The following is a 14,121-nucleotide window of genomic DNA, read 5'->3' on the forward strand; positions in this document are numbered from 1 at the left end:
GAGGTTTGGCAATAACAACTCCGAGAATGTGGAGTGGCCACCAATGAAAAGAAAACTCTCTCCATGGGATTTCTCACTCTTAGATAATTTTATTTTTGGCCTAAGATCATGTAGGAGACTCTCTCTTTGTAAAGGATGTAAGTTTTTTAAGAAAAAGAGGAACAGGAGGAGGAAAGTGTTACTGGCTTCTGATGTTAGAAGCTGTATGGTGGAAGTGATCCTTTTATAAAGTCATTCTTTGTAAACTGTTACCAAATATTATTCTGCTGAACATCAAAGATACTATTTTTACCAAAGACAGCCCTGATCGGATGAAGAAAATACAGATGCAGACAAAGGATGATGACACTAAGATCTAATCCATTATGGAGAAGAGCAGGTTTTGCACAGGTTCACCTGGCCATCAATCAGCTGATAGCTTAGTTGCTACATGGGCCCCAGGCGCTATGGGTAGACAAGTTTAGACAAGCTTGTCGATCCTAACTCTGTCTTCGTAAGGGATTTAGAAAGTTAATCTATTTATCCAAATTAACCAACTGATGCCAGGAACTGACTGTATAGCAGGATTTCCAGTACATAGAACTGCATGGCAGCTTTCTGTGTTTGAAACGTTTCGCACAAAGTTTCAATGCCGTTCAGATTCCCCTACTCAGTGAGAGCTTGGAAATCTCTCAGTGAAGGGTCTACATATTTTCACTAGCTTCTTTTATCTTGAAGGAGGGAGAAAGATCTGTGTCACAGGTTTCAAGCCAGCACTTTGAGCCTTGATCGCTCTCAGTGCCTCTGTAACTCCTTTACGTGGCACTAATTCTTGCAAAAAAGTGTCGTCTGATTCTGTCCCCCTACTTGTAACTTTTGATTATCCATTCTTGATGCAGATGAATTTTCCTGTGAAATTACTGGAACAGAATGAAGGCAGATGATTTGAAAACGAATTGCCTGGAAAATTTGTATGTATGGGTTTTGCTTTTACAGCTGCCTTTTTTAAAGTGTTCACCTGGATATGAAACAAACAAAAACCAATTAAACCCTGTTTTCCTCATCCTCTGTATCAGATCACATTTTCAGCAATTTTCCTACAGCAGCGATTTCATTCAGTTTATGTGAAATTGGGTCAAAGACTGCACGTTTACCCCTACAGCTATCTCTGTTCTCCCCATAAATACCTCTTCCCTATAGGCATCATGATGCAAACGTGGTGTGCATATGTTCTATTTGCAACGTATGGGCTAGAAAGGGATGAAGTACAGCAGCTGTGTGATCAAGAAATAATTTATATGTTAGAAAGTTCAGGGAAAGGAGTTATATTAACACAAGATAATAGAAAAAGAGAAAAAAAAAAGTTGTGCATCTGTACCTGCATAGAGTTGTATAACTTTTTAGGTATGTGGAAAGATTGTTTTTAATTTTTAGCATTTTTTTTTAATGTTACATTACCGCAACTGCACCGTGCATTGCCAATGTTACAAGTTGGATCATGTTTGCTTGTAAATGCATTTATAATATTATAATTGCAATGACACCTGAGAACTGGGAGTGTAGTGCATTTACCAGATATCCAGTGAGATATTGTTTATCCATTCTCCGTTAAGCCTAACTATTTACTATCGGCAAACTTCGCTGTTGACTTACTATCAACAAACCAACATTGGAAGATTGTGTGGTATTGCTTGTTTAAACGTACCTCGAAGAAGAGCAGTGCAAACTATCATGGTTTAGCAAAAATAAATAGCAGATCACACAGAATGATTTTTTTTTAATATACCTTGTTTACACATATAGTTTCTCTGTTTCTCCTATGTATTAACTAACCCATGAATTTGATTTTTTTAATGGAAAATAGCCTTTTGATACCTAAGAAGGTGGTTCTTTAAAATAGCTGAAAAGGGGAAAGTGAAGGCTGCCAGAAATGCCTTACTCAGAGGGTGTGAAAGGTGAAGGCCTCTTCAGGCAGGCATAAGGTCGTCCTGAATCGGCTGTGAACAGTGAGGAAGTCAGAGAGTTAGAGTTTTTCAGCAACCTCATTTGTAATCTACTTGCCCTTCCCTTTACTTTTTATTTTCATTTAATTTCAGTAATACCTAAAGAAGAGCCTGCCTTCACCCCAAGCTATTGGTCTGGAACCCTGTGTGGTTTAAGTTGATACAGCACTAACTTCTGTCTTCGAGGCTGTAACAGCTCACACAGTCCGGCACCGTTTGCCATTAAAAAGGCATTATGCCAATAGTGACTGCTTTTCCTTGGATTAAAAGTGTCGTTCCTAAATGGATCCAGCTACTCTGGAAAAGAAGGCACAACCTGTATTTCTAGTCCTGATAATATTGCTATTTGACTCATTTTTATCAATTGAGTTCAAAGATTTATTTTTAAAGCAACATTATAACTTGCATGATTATGTTTTACTCCTATATATCTCTGTCCTGTATACCTATATATTTTATATATATAGCCCAGCATATCCACGGCCAAATTGAAGCTCCTACCTTACAGAAACGTGCTGTAGTCGTGATCAATTCCAAGAGCAATAGGATGTAACAAATACATACAAAACCAGACTTTTTACTGATTTGTAGGCTCCCAGCACAGACCATAAGAAATAATATGTGATTGTCTGTGGCCTGCAAGAAGTATTGAACTGGAAGGAGATTGCAGAGCTGCAGTGGTGCTTTCAAGCATTTCAACTACTCAGATGAAGCTTTTCACATCTAAACTTTCTTGTTAGAGAGAAGTGAGAACTCTGGATATCATATTAATAAAGCCATAAACCACTTTTTATCATAAAGTTAGCAAATTTTGTGTCTAGCTGTCATTGCTAAGAAAGAGGAATAACATCACAGTAATTAAGCCAAAATTTTCTAGTGAAGTTTGAAACTACTTTGATATAATTGCTTTCTGATTTGCCATACTCTGTCAATAGAGCAGATATTCTTCTTCTAAGACTACTTAGTCTTCTAAGACTAAGAATTAATCTTAATTTTAAAGTTGTTTGGCTTTCCAGTTCCTGATTCTGTTTACTACCAATATAGTTGTGATGTGGTATATTTGTGTTACACTATCAGTATAAGATATGGTTCCTATTAGAGATTATAGGATTAAAAAAAAAAAAGCCAATTACTGTAATAAGGAACTACATCAAAATTACAGGGAAATAAAAATGGAAAAGGGAAAATAAAGACTGTAGTGAAAGCATGATATGTTTACTGATTCAGATGGAAAGATCCGTTGTGTTGCTGAGTTGTGTGGTAATACGTACGTGTTACTCTGGACCTATTTGTTCTGCCATTGCGAGGATACGGATGGGTATCAAGAAATGCTGCATATTGCTTATTTTAGCTTAGTTTAGTTTTTAATTCTGTTATTTAAAGAATTCCAGAAAATCCATGACTGCTGAATGAAAGGTGACTGTTAAAAGATAGGTCTTGAGAATTAGTTTTAAATTAGAATGAACTTGCGTACTCTAAATATTGCTTTTTATGTTGGCTGTTAGGACAGATATACTTGCAAAGTTGAGCAAGATAAAGGCCTTACTATATACGTTAGAGGTCAGGTAACTTCTTTTGCTTTTTTATTGTTTACTGTTTACCGTAGTTTAACTGTAGCTTAATTTCCTTAGGTACACAGTAAGTCAGTGATCTCTGGAGAACGTGCCGTTGTTGAACCAGGACGAGCAGTGCTATTTTAGCTAGTAATGCCTGAACTAGAATGTTTTTTGTTGTACGTAGATTAACGTAAATTACTCTCCTTTAAATATAAATCTACATCGGTGCTATCCAGCAACCTCAATTTTCCCCCGCGGCGCGGGGCCTTGCTGCGGGGAGCCCTTTCCAGCGCGTCAGGCACACAGTTACGTACCTGAGGCCTCATAAACAGAAGGCAGGCAGCAAAACCTGAGTTTGCTGCTCAGTAAGCGTCTTTATTACCTCCTATCTGAATGTGATAAAATCCCCATGGACCACGGGTCAAAGTTTATTCTGTATGCAGAGTCTATGTGCAGAAAAAGAAAGCACAGGATGTGGTTTACTTCTAATCTCTTAAAAGCCGAATAAGTAAGGCAGTGTAAAAGTTCACTCTTACCATCCTCTCACAGGAAAAGGAAGGAGGGGAAACGCAACATATATAATATTTAGAAAAGAAAGGAAAACTGGTTAAAAGGTCGTTTAGGAATAATTGTCACAAAACCTTTCCTGTCAGTTTACGGTCTTTCTCATTATCCATCAGGAAAAACAAATCTCAGCTATTTACATAGATAGATTTTATTTCATTCCCCTCCTCCAGTATGACCATAATTCTGGCTGCTCTTACTAAAAGAAAAGTTAGGAAATGAGTTAGTTAAAATATTAATGTAGTGAGTTACATTTGCTAAAGCAATAAAGAGCTTTACATGGTGTTCTGAAATACCGGAATTCAATTCACAGAGTTTGCCAAAGCTCTATTTTTATTTTGTCTTCATCTGATGTTATCAGGGTTGTTCGTGTTCCAAAAATGGATGAGTTTCAGCAGTAGTTAGCAGTTGGTAATAGGAGTCAAGGAGAGTGAGGTTTTTAACACATTCAGAATGTTGAATTTCCCCTCCATCTGATGATAATAATTTAACATAAAAAAAAAAACTCACAAAATTGTGTGGATTTTAAAGAGCCTCCCACACACCTTATGGAATTGAAATTCTGTGTGGGCCTGGAACCACGAGCATGTTCAGTAAGTATGATCTCCAGAAGCGCGTTTTATTTAAGAAAAAAATTAAATGAAAAATTAATTGTAGCTATTTTATCCAAACACTCCAGTTTCCTAACATTTCAATTATGCCTATTAGGCAACCATGCCATTTATGTTTAACTAAAAATTTCCTTAGGGTGATAGCTGTAAAATTTAAATATTTGTTTACTCATTTGGGAGTTTCAATTATAGGAACATAATATTATGCTAAATCTTGAAGTATGTCCAAGGAAAGGTCACGCTTTGCTGAAACCTTTTAGCTGAAGCTTTTTCATACCAAAATATATTTAACAGTATTGTCTGCTGTGCATTTTCATCAGGTCACGTAATTTTCATTGTGGCATAAAGAGCTGCTTTTAACCCTGGATTCACAAGCAGACCTGGCACATGACCAAGATATATACTCTGCTCTATGGATTCACAAAACAGGCTGACGCAGAGGACATATTGTAGATAAATGTGGGAAATCCTATCTGCTTCATCATCCAGTAAGTGAGAGGAGAAAAAAAAAATCCTTTTCTGAGCCATTTTTAGGAAACTATTTCATGAACATACACTATAAATGTTTTTAGTGGGTTTTTTTTTTTTTTTTTTGGAAGCATGGCAGGTGGGACTCAGAAATTGTTAAGACAGAGTAGGCATAGCCTTAGTGTATTCAGGAATGCATCTGCTACTGCATTTTACTAACAATTTACCTTTCTTTATTTACCTAGTAAAAATATAATAACACCATAGAAAACTATTCGTCTTAATTGTACTGGTAATGCTGTAAAATGAAAATACCACGCATACGTGTCAGTATAGTTATAAAACTAATCCTGCTCTGACTGTTACAACAATTATTTTAATCTCAGCATTAAAAAAGGTACAGACACGAGGGGGTCAAGCTACAAAGTCTGCTAAACAGAGAGAGGTTTTGCAGACCTTTTGCTGAGGTTCAGGGATGGAGCCCTCATCTCCTACCATCAACCTGTTTTAAAATACTGACTATTACTCAGTAGAGGACGTGTTTGCAAATTCGGATCACTGCTTGTCTCCGTTAGTCCCAGAGATCATACATGGATTCTGAATATACTGGCTGGCGCTGCAGTTGCACCATTTTTAGAACTTTTTTTATTGTCCCCACAGTAAATATATTGTAATATGAAAGGTATTTGTGGTAACATTTACTCTGTTGATTGAAAGCAAAATATTGCTCACAGTGAAACCCTTCAAAATTTGGGTTGAAGTTGGTAGATCTTAGAAATATAATTATATAAATAAATAAATAGTTTTAGGATACAAAAGATAGTGAAGCCATACAGAATGACACAGAAAAGATACACATACTCTATTTTGTGTACATATTTTGTAGTATGGACCCTTTATTATCATAAAGGGTTGGGCTATAGTTAGAAATGTAGGAGATATAGTTAGGCTGTACTTAGGAATTACACTATAAAGAAATTGATTACTTTTTTGTGCTATGTATACTTCATCAGGTTTCGCTCATAAATCTGGCACACTAACAATGTTTTACGAGATATCATTATAGAAGCACTAAAAAAATACTGTTACTGTGAGTAGTTTTGCCAAAAAAATTTACTTCCTGAAGAAGTCAATCATGTATAGAAAAAAAACAGAAATATGCTATTTTTACAGAGATTGTGTATAAAAAACATCTTCAGGAACACTACATGGAATATTATCTTCCTTAGGTATCTGCCCATTGATAACATATTTTTATCACGATACAGCAATCTAAGGGAAAATATTGCACATTCCTTTCTCATTTCTGTTAGAAAATTAAATTCTGATAAGGTTCTATACGATATGTCTCTTATTACTCTGTAGAGTGGCAATTTAAGGACTAGAAATGCATGTTTTTTTTGTCTTTATGATCCAAATCTGACCACTGGAGTTGCTTTCATGTTGTTGTTTTCATGAAGTTAGAAAATAATTGTTCAAAACTCACTTAAATCAGCAGTAGCCTTCAGTTAAGGGAAGTTCAGTTAAATCCAAAATACATGGTTGAAATATAGAGCAAATACTGGCTTCTTGCTGATAAATTAAAACAAATAGTATTTGGTTTTCTCATAGCTTTATCATCAGTTCCTCTTATGAATGCTAAGTAAACTGCAGATGAGAAATTATAAGAAAACACATCTTGCAAAATGAAGCATCAGTTGCAGTCAAAAAATGGACTATACTAAAAATTAAGCAACGAAGAAAACAAATTATGCATGTTAGGATGCCAATATGAAATATAGTATGGGCTTGCCAATATTGAAGAGATAGCAGAATGTAGACTGAATTATTAATGTTAGCACTTACCAGACAAGCTCTATGAGTATAAAGCAAAAAGGATGAAGCTTACTATTAAAGATTAGTAAACTTCCTCCTACTGCAGGAAACATTTTATACTTTGTTTTCTTCTTATTTATTTTTGCATTTCAAATACATCAGTGTCTCTGATTCTAATGGGAATGGCCATGTTAAGGTCAGGTTAAGTGTAAATTGCCTGCTTAGGAGATGTCAGTGTGGAAATTCTGCAAAAATAAGAATGTATAATTTTGAATGTTTATGTTTTATTAATAGATATTCTATGTTAAGTCCAGATTTGAGTGGATAAGGAACAAAATACAGTTGTGCAAGTATGTCACATGATGCTGGAGTGTATATAGCACTAATGAAAGTGGAAAATTAAGCTCCTAACTTTATAAATATATACCTTGTGTCACGATTATGCAAAGAAGTAGGTTGTGCTCTTTTATCACCAGGGACCCTTGCTCTAAAGGGACAATTGAACATAGCTGTAGAGCACAGAAATCACAAAGTTTCTTCCACTCCAATAATAAATAAATGGAGTCAGAATGCATATCATTTTCATTAAATTAATGCCTAGTTGTTAAAAAGTAAAGGTATTTCAACCTCCCTCCCCTCTTGGAACTAGAAGGACCGATTTCAATTCAGGGTTCAGTAATACGAGAGCAACATAGCTCTAAGGCAACTGAGAAGTTGGATGAATACAAGCTGTGTTGCTGCCTGCGCACAGGTTTTCAGATTATCGATGGCCTTTGCCCTGGTATGACTATAAATAGTATTCTGGCTTGTCTTTTGATTACATAGGTTATACAGATACCCAGGGAAATGTGCTTTTGGATAAAACTTAATGTGCTTTATTTAGTTTCAGCTAGTAAGATTTTATTTAATTAAATGAATTATGTAGATTTTTTAATTGTCAGAATGCCAACAAGGATCTACTGGGCTTTGGAAATCCTTTCCATTAGAACAAAAATGACTTTGTTTCTTATAATGAACATTTTCGGGGCAGAAATCTTTAATATGGCTCAAGGCCATTTTGATATGGCTACTTTTAATTAAGCACATAAATTATTAACATTTTGAAAACTGGAATGAGTTCTTTTCATAGTATTTTTAGCATGCCTATTTCTACTTAATATTCTTTCTTGTCAGATAATTCTACTGACAGACAGATAAGGTAAGTCCTAAGGTGTTCAGGAAAAAAGCCTATATCATTGTTCTAATGAGTAAACAGGGCCTTTCGCACAGTAAGTGATAGTGTTAAGCACCACTCAGAATGAGGACCATCACGAGTACTTTAAAATACTAAAGTACTGCATGTATCTATCTATATTTAAATCATAGATTTTTAAAAAATTATTTTCCCCTGTGTAACATAGCTCACATATTTTTCTGCAAGGAGTTTTGGAGCTTTTTAAATTTATACATCAGAAAAAGGTAAATTAACCATAAAAGTCTATTTAAACAAAGAAAAGAGATAAAACTCAAGTCTAGGACAGTAAACCAATGTAGACATGAGGCTCTGCATCTTCCCCTAGTTTCCTCAAGCAAGCCTGACAGAGGATTTGCCAGAATGTGTCATGTGCTCTAAAGCCTAGGAAACACAGTTTTAAATATCACTGTTTTAAACAAATGATCGTAATGAATTTCAGGACTTTTGATAGTTTAAAACAAAGGCTTTAGTTGTATATGTATACAATTGCATTACACGCTCTTTTGTATAAGCTATGGTGTAAAGGGGTTTGATGTAAATTATACCTGGCAATGTGTCATACCACACAATATTAAAAATATCCGTCCCTAGCATGTACTTAATATTCTGCTGTGTTTTGGTATTGTTAGAACAAGCACTCTGTGAAAGTGAACCAATTAATGTCTGGTTTGATTTATGGGTCATAAACTATGAGGCTGCAACCATAAATAGTGCAAAGGGTTTTGATTGTAAGAAGATGCCAAGCATTCCCCTTCTAAAAATTAGATCTCACTTAAATGTCTAATATCAGGAAATAACACATCATTTTTAATTTCATTTTCACTCTTTTCTGTGACTATTATGGATCATATGAACTATAACAAAGAGCCATAATAATGTGTCACACGTTGAACTCGGTAAATTTTATTAAAATATTATCCACTCTTTTCTTCCCAGTGAGTCTCTAACTTATATTGTCTCATTCAGGAATAATATGGTACTGTCTTCTGACCTGTCACAGTGTTATCTCTGGTTCTGTTCAGATATTTTCATTACAAGCATTATGTTGTTGAATTGAATAATAATGAAGTGAATGGTGTTTAAGATGAATTTTAGAATTAGTACACTAGCTCTTCCAAAAATGTTTTAAAGCTTTCATTCGTCCCTTTTTTTTTTAATGATGCTAAATAGAAGTTCAAAGATACTAGAAAGCATTTCCCTCATCTTTTAATTAGTGTGGTATAAAGACGACCAATGAACATATACATTTCCAGTGTGTATATATATTCACACACAGAGAGAGTGAGAATGAATGAATACTAGATCTCTTCTGAGTTCTTCAAATATTAGCTCACCTGAAGTTCTTGATCTCATTATCACCACCCAGTGGAAAAGCTTGGATCTAATGCCAAGTTCTGATGTGAACTTCAGGACTTCTTCCTGTGGAAATATCTACTACTTGAGTAAATGAACTGAAGCTCCCTGGAGGTGAGGTTTCCTATTGACTTTAGAAGACTTTTGATCAATTTTTAAGGCTACAGATCTGCTATCCTAAATCTCAATATGTATACTTTTAATATTTATTTATTTATTTGCTTTTATTTGCTGGGCTTTCTCTTTGATGCCTCATCTGTTTTGGTTACAAGCATTTAGCTTCTTAAGCATCTTTGAAGTATTTTTTTTTAATAGAGCAAGCTTTAATTGTTTAAAATATAATTAGTAAAAATTTTAATTGATAAAAATTAAAATTTGGTGCTCATTATTTAGTCAGCTTCCTTTTCAGAAAAGTACAAGATATTGAAAGTCTGCTTCAAATCTCCTAGGATATTGCTTATGGAATTAAAATGGCTTTAAAATTGTGCTAGCTATGCAATTTGCATTCTAGATTTTAGGAGGTTTTTGCTGGACATACTGAAGAAGCTGATTCTGAGGAAGTGCAAAATTCTGTGGTCTTACCGCATTTTATTTTGAGCTGTTGTAGGGGAGTAGTATATTTTTTTACAGAACTTTTCAGTGCTATGCCTGGAATAGTGCTCCTTGCACTGTTGTACTAGATTACTATAGAAGTGAAACTGAAGAGGACTTTTATATAGCAATCAGTTATTAAAAATTGAGATATAGCAACCAATGATACCATATAAGCACTTTTCCTACCTTGGTTTTTGTTACCTGCTTTAATTTGTTTTTATTTATTATGTTCCAGCTTGACTTGGATGTTTAGTTTGACTGGATGTTAGGAAATTCTAATTCCATCACAGATTGTTCTTAGCACTCTCTTATAAGTTGTTGTTGTAGGGCTCCATTTGATTTCCATGTAGAGTCACTCTTCAAATGTGTGCGGTGGAGGATTTGCTTGCAAGACTGGTGCTGGCTTGTATAACATAGCACAGTAAATTACACTTTTAATGTTTGAAACAGACCACAGTTGCTTATGAAAAGGACTCTTTCACCTTGGCTGGACCGACAGGTGTTTTATGACCCTTGTAAAAGTCTCCCTCGATTTAAGTCTTTCATGATACATTGATTTTTGGTCATATTCAGAGTCTCTTTGTCCCCCCCCATTTGCAAATTGAAAGAAGAGAACAAAACAACAATGTTCTCACTAGCATCCTTCATGCTCTTGAAGCTGCAGCTTGAGAACTGTGCTAGGGGATCTAGATGACCACATAGTACAAGACTTGTCATAAATGTATTTATTTTTGGGGTGGGAAAGGTTAGGGAAGGAAAAAAAAACAACAAAACTCCTTCCAGGAGTTTGCATGAGCTGATGGGGAAATTCTGCAGCATGAACTTGGAAGAGGAGGTAAAGAGAACAGTGTATTTGATTTATAACAGACAAATCTTTCTCGCGATAGTATCCTAAGGCAGACAGTGGTAGTGTTGGTAATCTGAACAAGGCAGAAAACTTTTTGCATCTCTCATGACATGACATTGTTCACGGCTAGATATAGATGCTATATGGGTATAAGAAGAGTAAGAGTAGTCATTCTCATTCTCATCTTGCCAGACTGCTTCTCCCAGGAACTGCTCTGCGAGGGCTAAGGTATAAATTACAGCCTTTGGAGGGCTGGAAAGGAGTAAAGAAGACAAAAAAAAAAATCTTCTGTGTATGCTATGTGTGGACTGGTTGGAAAAACAAGGTGAATTAGGCAGGCTCTGACACTACATTTAATTTTGTAACTTTCGTTACTGGTTCCAGCTCTTACCTCCTTTTTCTGCCAGATTAAAATTAGGGAAGAGCCTGGTGCTAGGTGTAGAAGCGCTGCTATTCATCAGCCATGCATACCTGAACAGATTAAGCCATCCCTTGAGTGAGGGGAGAGGGTGAACATACCCTCACATATGCAACATTATTTCAGTAAATGTCTACAAACAGGTGCTTGGAAAGCTGATTCTTCAGCATGAGTTTCTCATCCGTGCGTTCCTCAGCACAATCCAACAGTGTGTTTCAATCTTCTCTGCTTCTTCTCAGACCAGGCAGAAGTGTCAGGACAGCCTCTCTGACTCTCTTCCTGCGACTTGTGAAGGTTGAAGGGTCCAGCCCAAGATGTTGGCGCGTGCCGCCGAGCCGGGTGTCCCCGTCGGATCCAGGACGGTGCTGCTGTTCCCCCTCAGCTTCCGTGACGCCGGCCCTGCGCGCGGCCCGCGCAGCTGGAACCGGGTGCCCGCTGCCTGCGCTCTCTGCACGCCTCAGGTACAGGGAAGCCGCACGCACTGAGGAACCAGGGTGCGAGAGCGTCCCAGCTTCCCTTCTGGTAGTTTCACTGCGCTCAGAGGGCAGGAAGGTGTGTGTCACACAGCGCACAAAGTATATTGCCCAGTAATGGCATTTAAAAGGTAAAGGAGATGCTCCTGTTTTTCCTTCCGCTTAATGCGGAGATGAAAGATGTCTGAAGAACAGGGGAAAACATGGAACACTAAGTGAGAGAAGCAGAAAAAGAAACGAAGGAGAGCAATGAAAGGAGACTGAAAGTAGAGGAGATGGTAAGAAGGGTACGAGGATGTGTCTCACACAGCAGATCACATATGGGGGGGAGACTCTTAGGAGTAAGAATTCAGTAAGAATTGGTGTGGGAGCTGACGAGTTTCTTGTGACTTACACAGATGTTTCCTTCTGTCCTTAATGGATGTGTTTCAGCAGTAAGTGAAATCATTTCTCAGAATATATTGACTTGGTATTGTATAGTCTGTAACGCACTTTAAAGACTGTTAAACAAAAGGGGATTGTTCATGCCATTAAATATTTTATTCTAAATTATGCTAGGACTATTTCTTGAATGATGAACATTGTTAAATATTAAACTGCAGAATACTGAGATTGGACACTGGCAGAAAAACAGCGTATATGAATTAATGCAATTCATTCACTGGCTTCTAGTTCAGAAACTTTCCAGAAAGTGGCTCATATCTGCATCTTGTTTCTTGAATTGATATTTCCAGTTGTGTATAGGAACAACTCCTTGAATTTTTTCTCAAATATGGAGTATCAAGTAGAAAAAGCAAACGAGTAAATCAGTAACACTGGCTATTATGTTATGGCAGAGACTTGAATAAATAAGCAGTTTAACTACTCAGATCAAGAACCAGAGATTTACTCAGAGAAATAGGACAGAGAATGTCTGAGGAATAGGACAGAGACAGAAAGAGGCAGCATTGATTGTATATAGGAGCCATGGGGTTAGGGACTTTAGAAGTTTATTAAGATTAAAAAAGAAAGAAGGAAAGAAAGAAAGATCTGGGAAGGAAGAAACATCTGAGCTTGAAACAACAGGCTATGGAGAGGCAGAATGAGACATTATGAAAGTAGAGTAAAGGATTAAAGGAAGGCATACAAAGAAGACTGGAGGAAACAGAGTATCAGAGCAGCCAACCAGAAGAAGTAGGAGTAGAACCCAAATATGTGGCTCATTAGGTGTCGTTTAATACAATTCACTGTTTGGTTATACAGGGCTTTGGAGGACTTGCGTGTCTGTGTTTAACTAGTTTTTTGTCTAATAGAGGAGGGCAACCCTTATCTTAATTAGTAGAAGCTACAGTAGCTTTTAAAGTAATTTAGGTTCTCACATTCGTTACAAAGCACAACACTGATCCTTTCAAACCTGAGCTAAGGGAGTAGATTACTCGTCTACTGCTCCCACTCTACCACAGGAAGAAGTTTACCATAGCCCTGCAACCTGGCAGGAGCTCGCCAGCAGTGTCTGTGTGCCTCTGAGAGCAACCATACAATACTGAAAATACGACTACGTGGATTTTAATAGTTAAATATGTCAGTGATACGTACTGAAATGGTCAGCACAGGTACTTCACTTACACTTTCCTGCAACCTTGTACCATTGAGAGCCTAATCTCAATGTTATTTACACCTGTGATCCTGTCAGAAACTGAAACTGGGCCTTAAATGTGCTGTGTTGTTAAATATATCAACTAGTGATGATATCAACTTCATGATTATACTTTAATAATCTTTGTGATTATTTCTGGATATGCATGTATATACTCGTAAGCAGAAAAATAGTGTATTATGTGCCTGTACCTTTTCACTCTGTTTTTTGGCTGCACCAAGAAGTAGCAAATTCTGATGTCTCACCTGTCTCAGCTGTCAAAACTTACTGCTTTTACCATTTGCATGATTCCTTCAAAAGGCTGAAAATTCTGAAGGATGAGTGAGTGACACCTGTCAAAATTTACTACCCGCAGGAAAGAGGGAAGTAGAGAGGAGAAAATTCTTATTGGAGGAAGGCGCTTATAAATGATTGCTTCCTGTATCAATAATACAAATAGCAAAGTCAGGAAATTTTGACAGGGAAGTGAGACCCATCAGAATTTCCTGGAAGCAGTTCCTTTATTTTTGAGGACAGGATGATAAGATCATGATTATTTTGTTGCCAGCAGTAAATGCTGACTAGGAGGCA

The sequence above is a fragment of the Rhea pennata genome, chromosome 6 (assembly GCF_028389875.1).
Source record: "Rhea pennata isolate bPtePen1 chromosome 6, bPtePen1.pri, whole genome shotgun sequence".
Classification (NCBI taxonomy): Eukaryota; Metazoa; Chordata; class Aves; order Rheiformes; family Rheidae; genus Rhea; species Rhea pennata.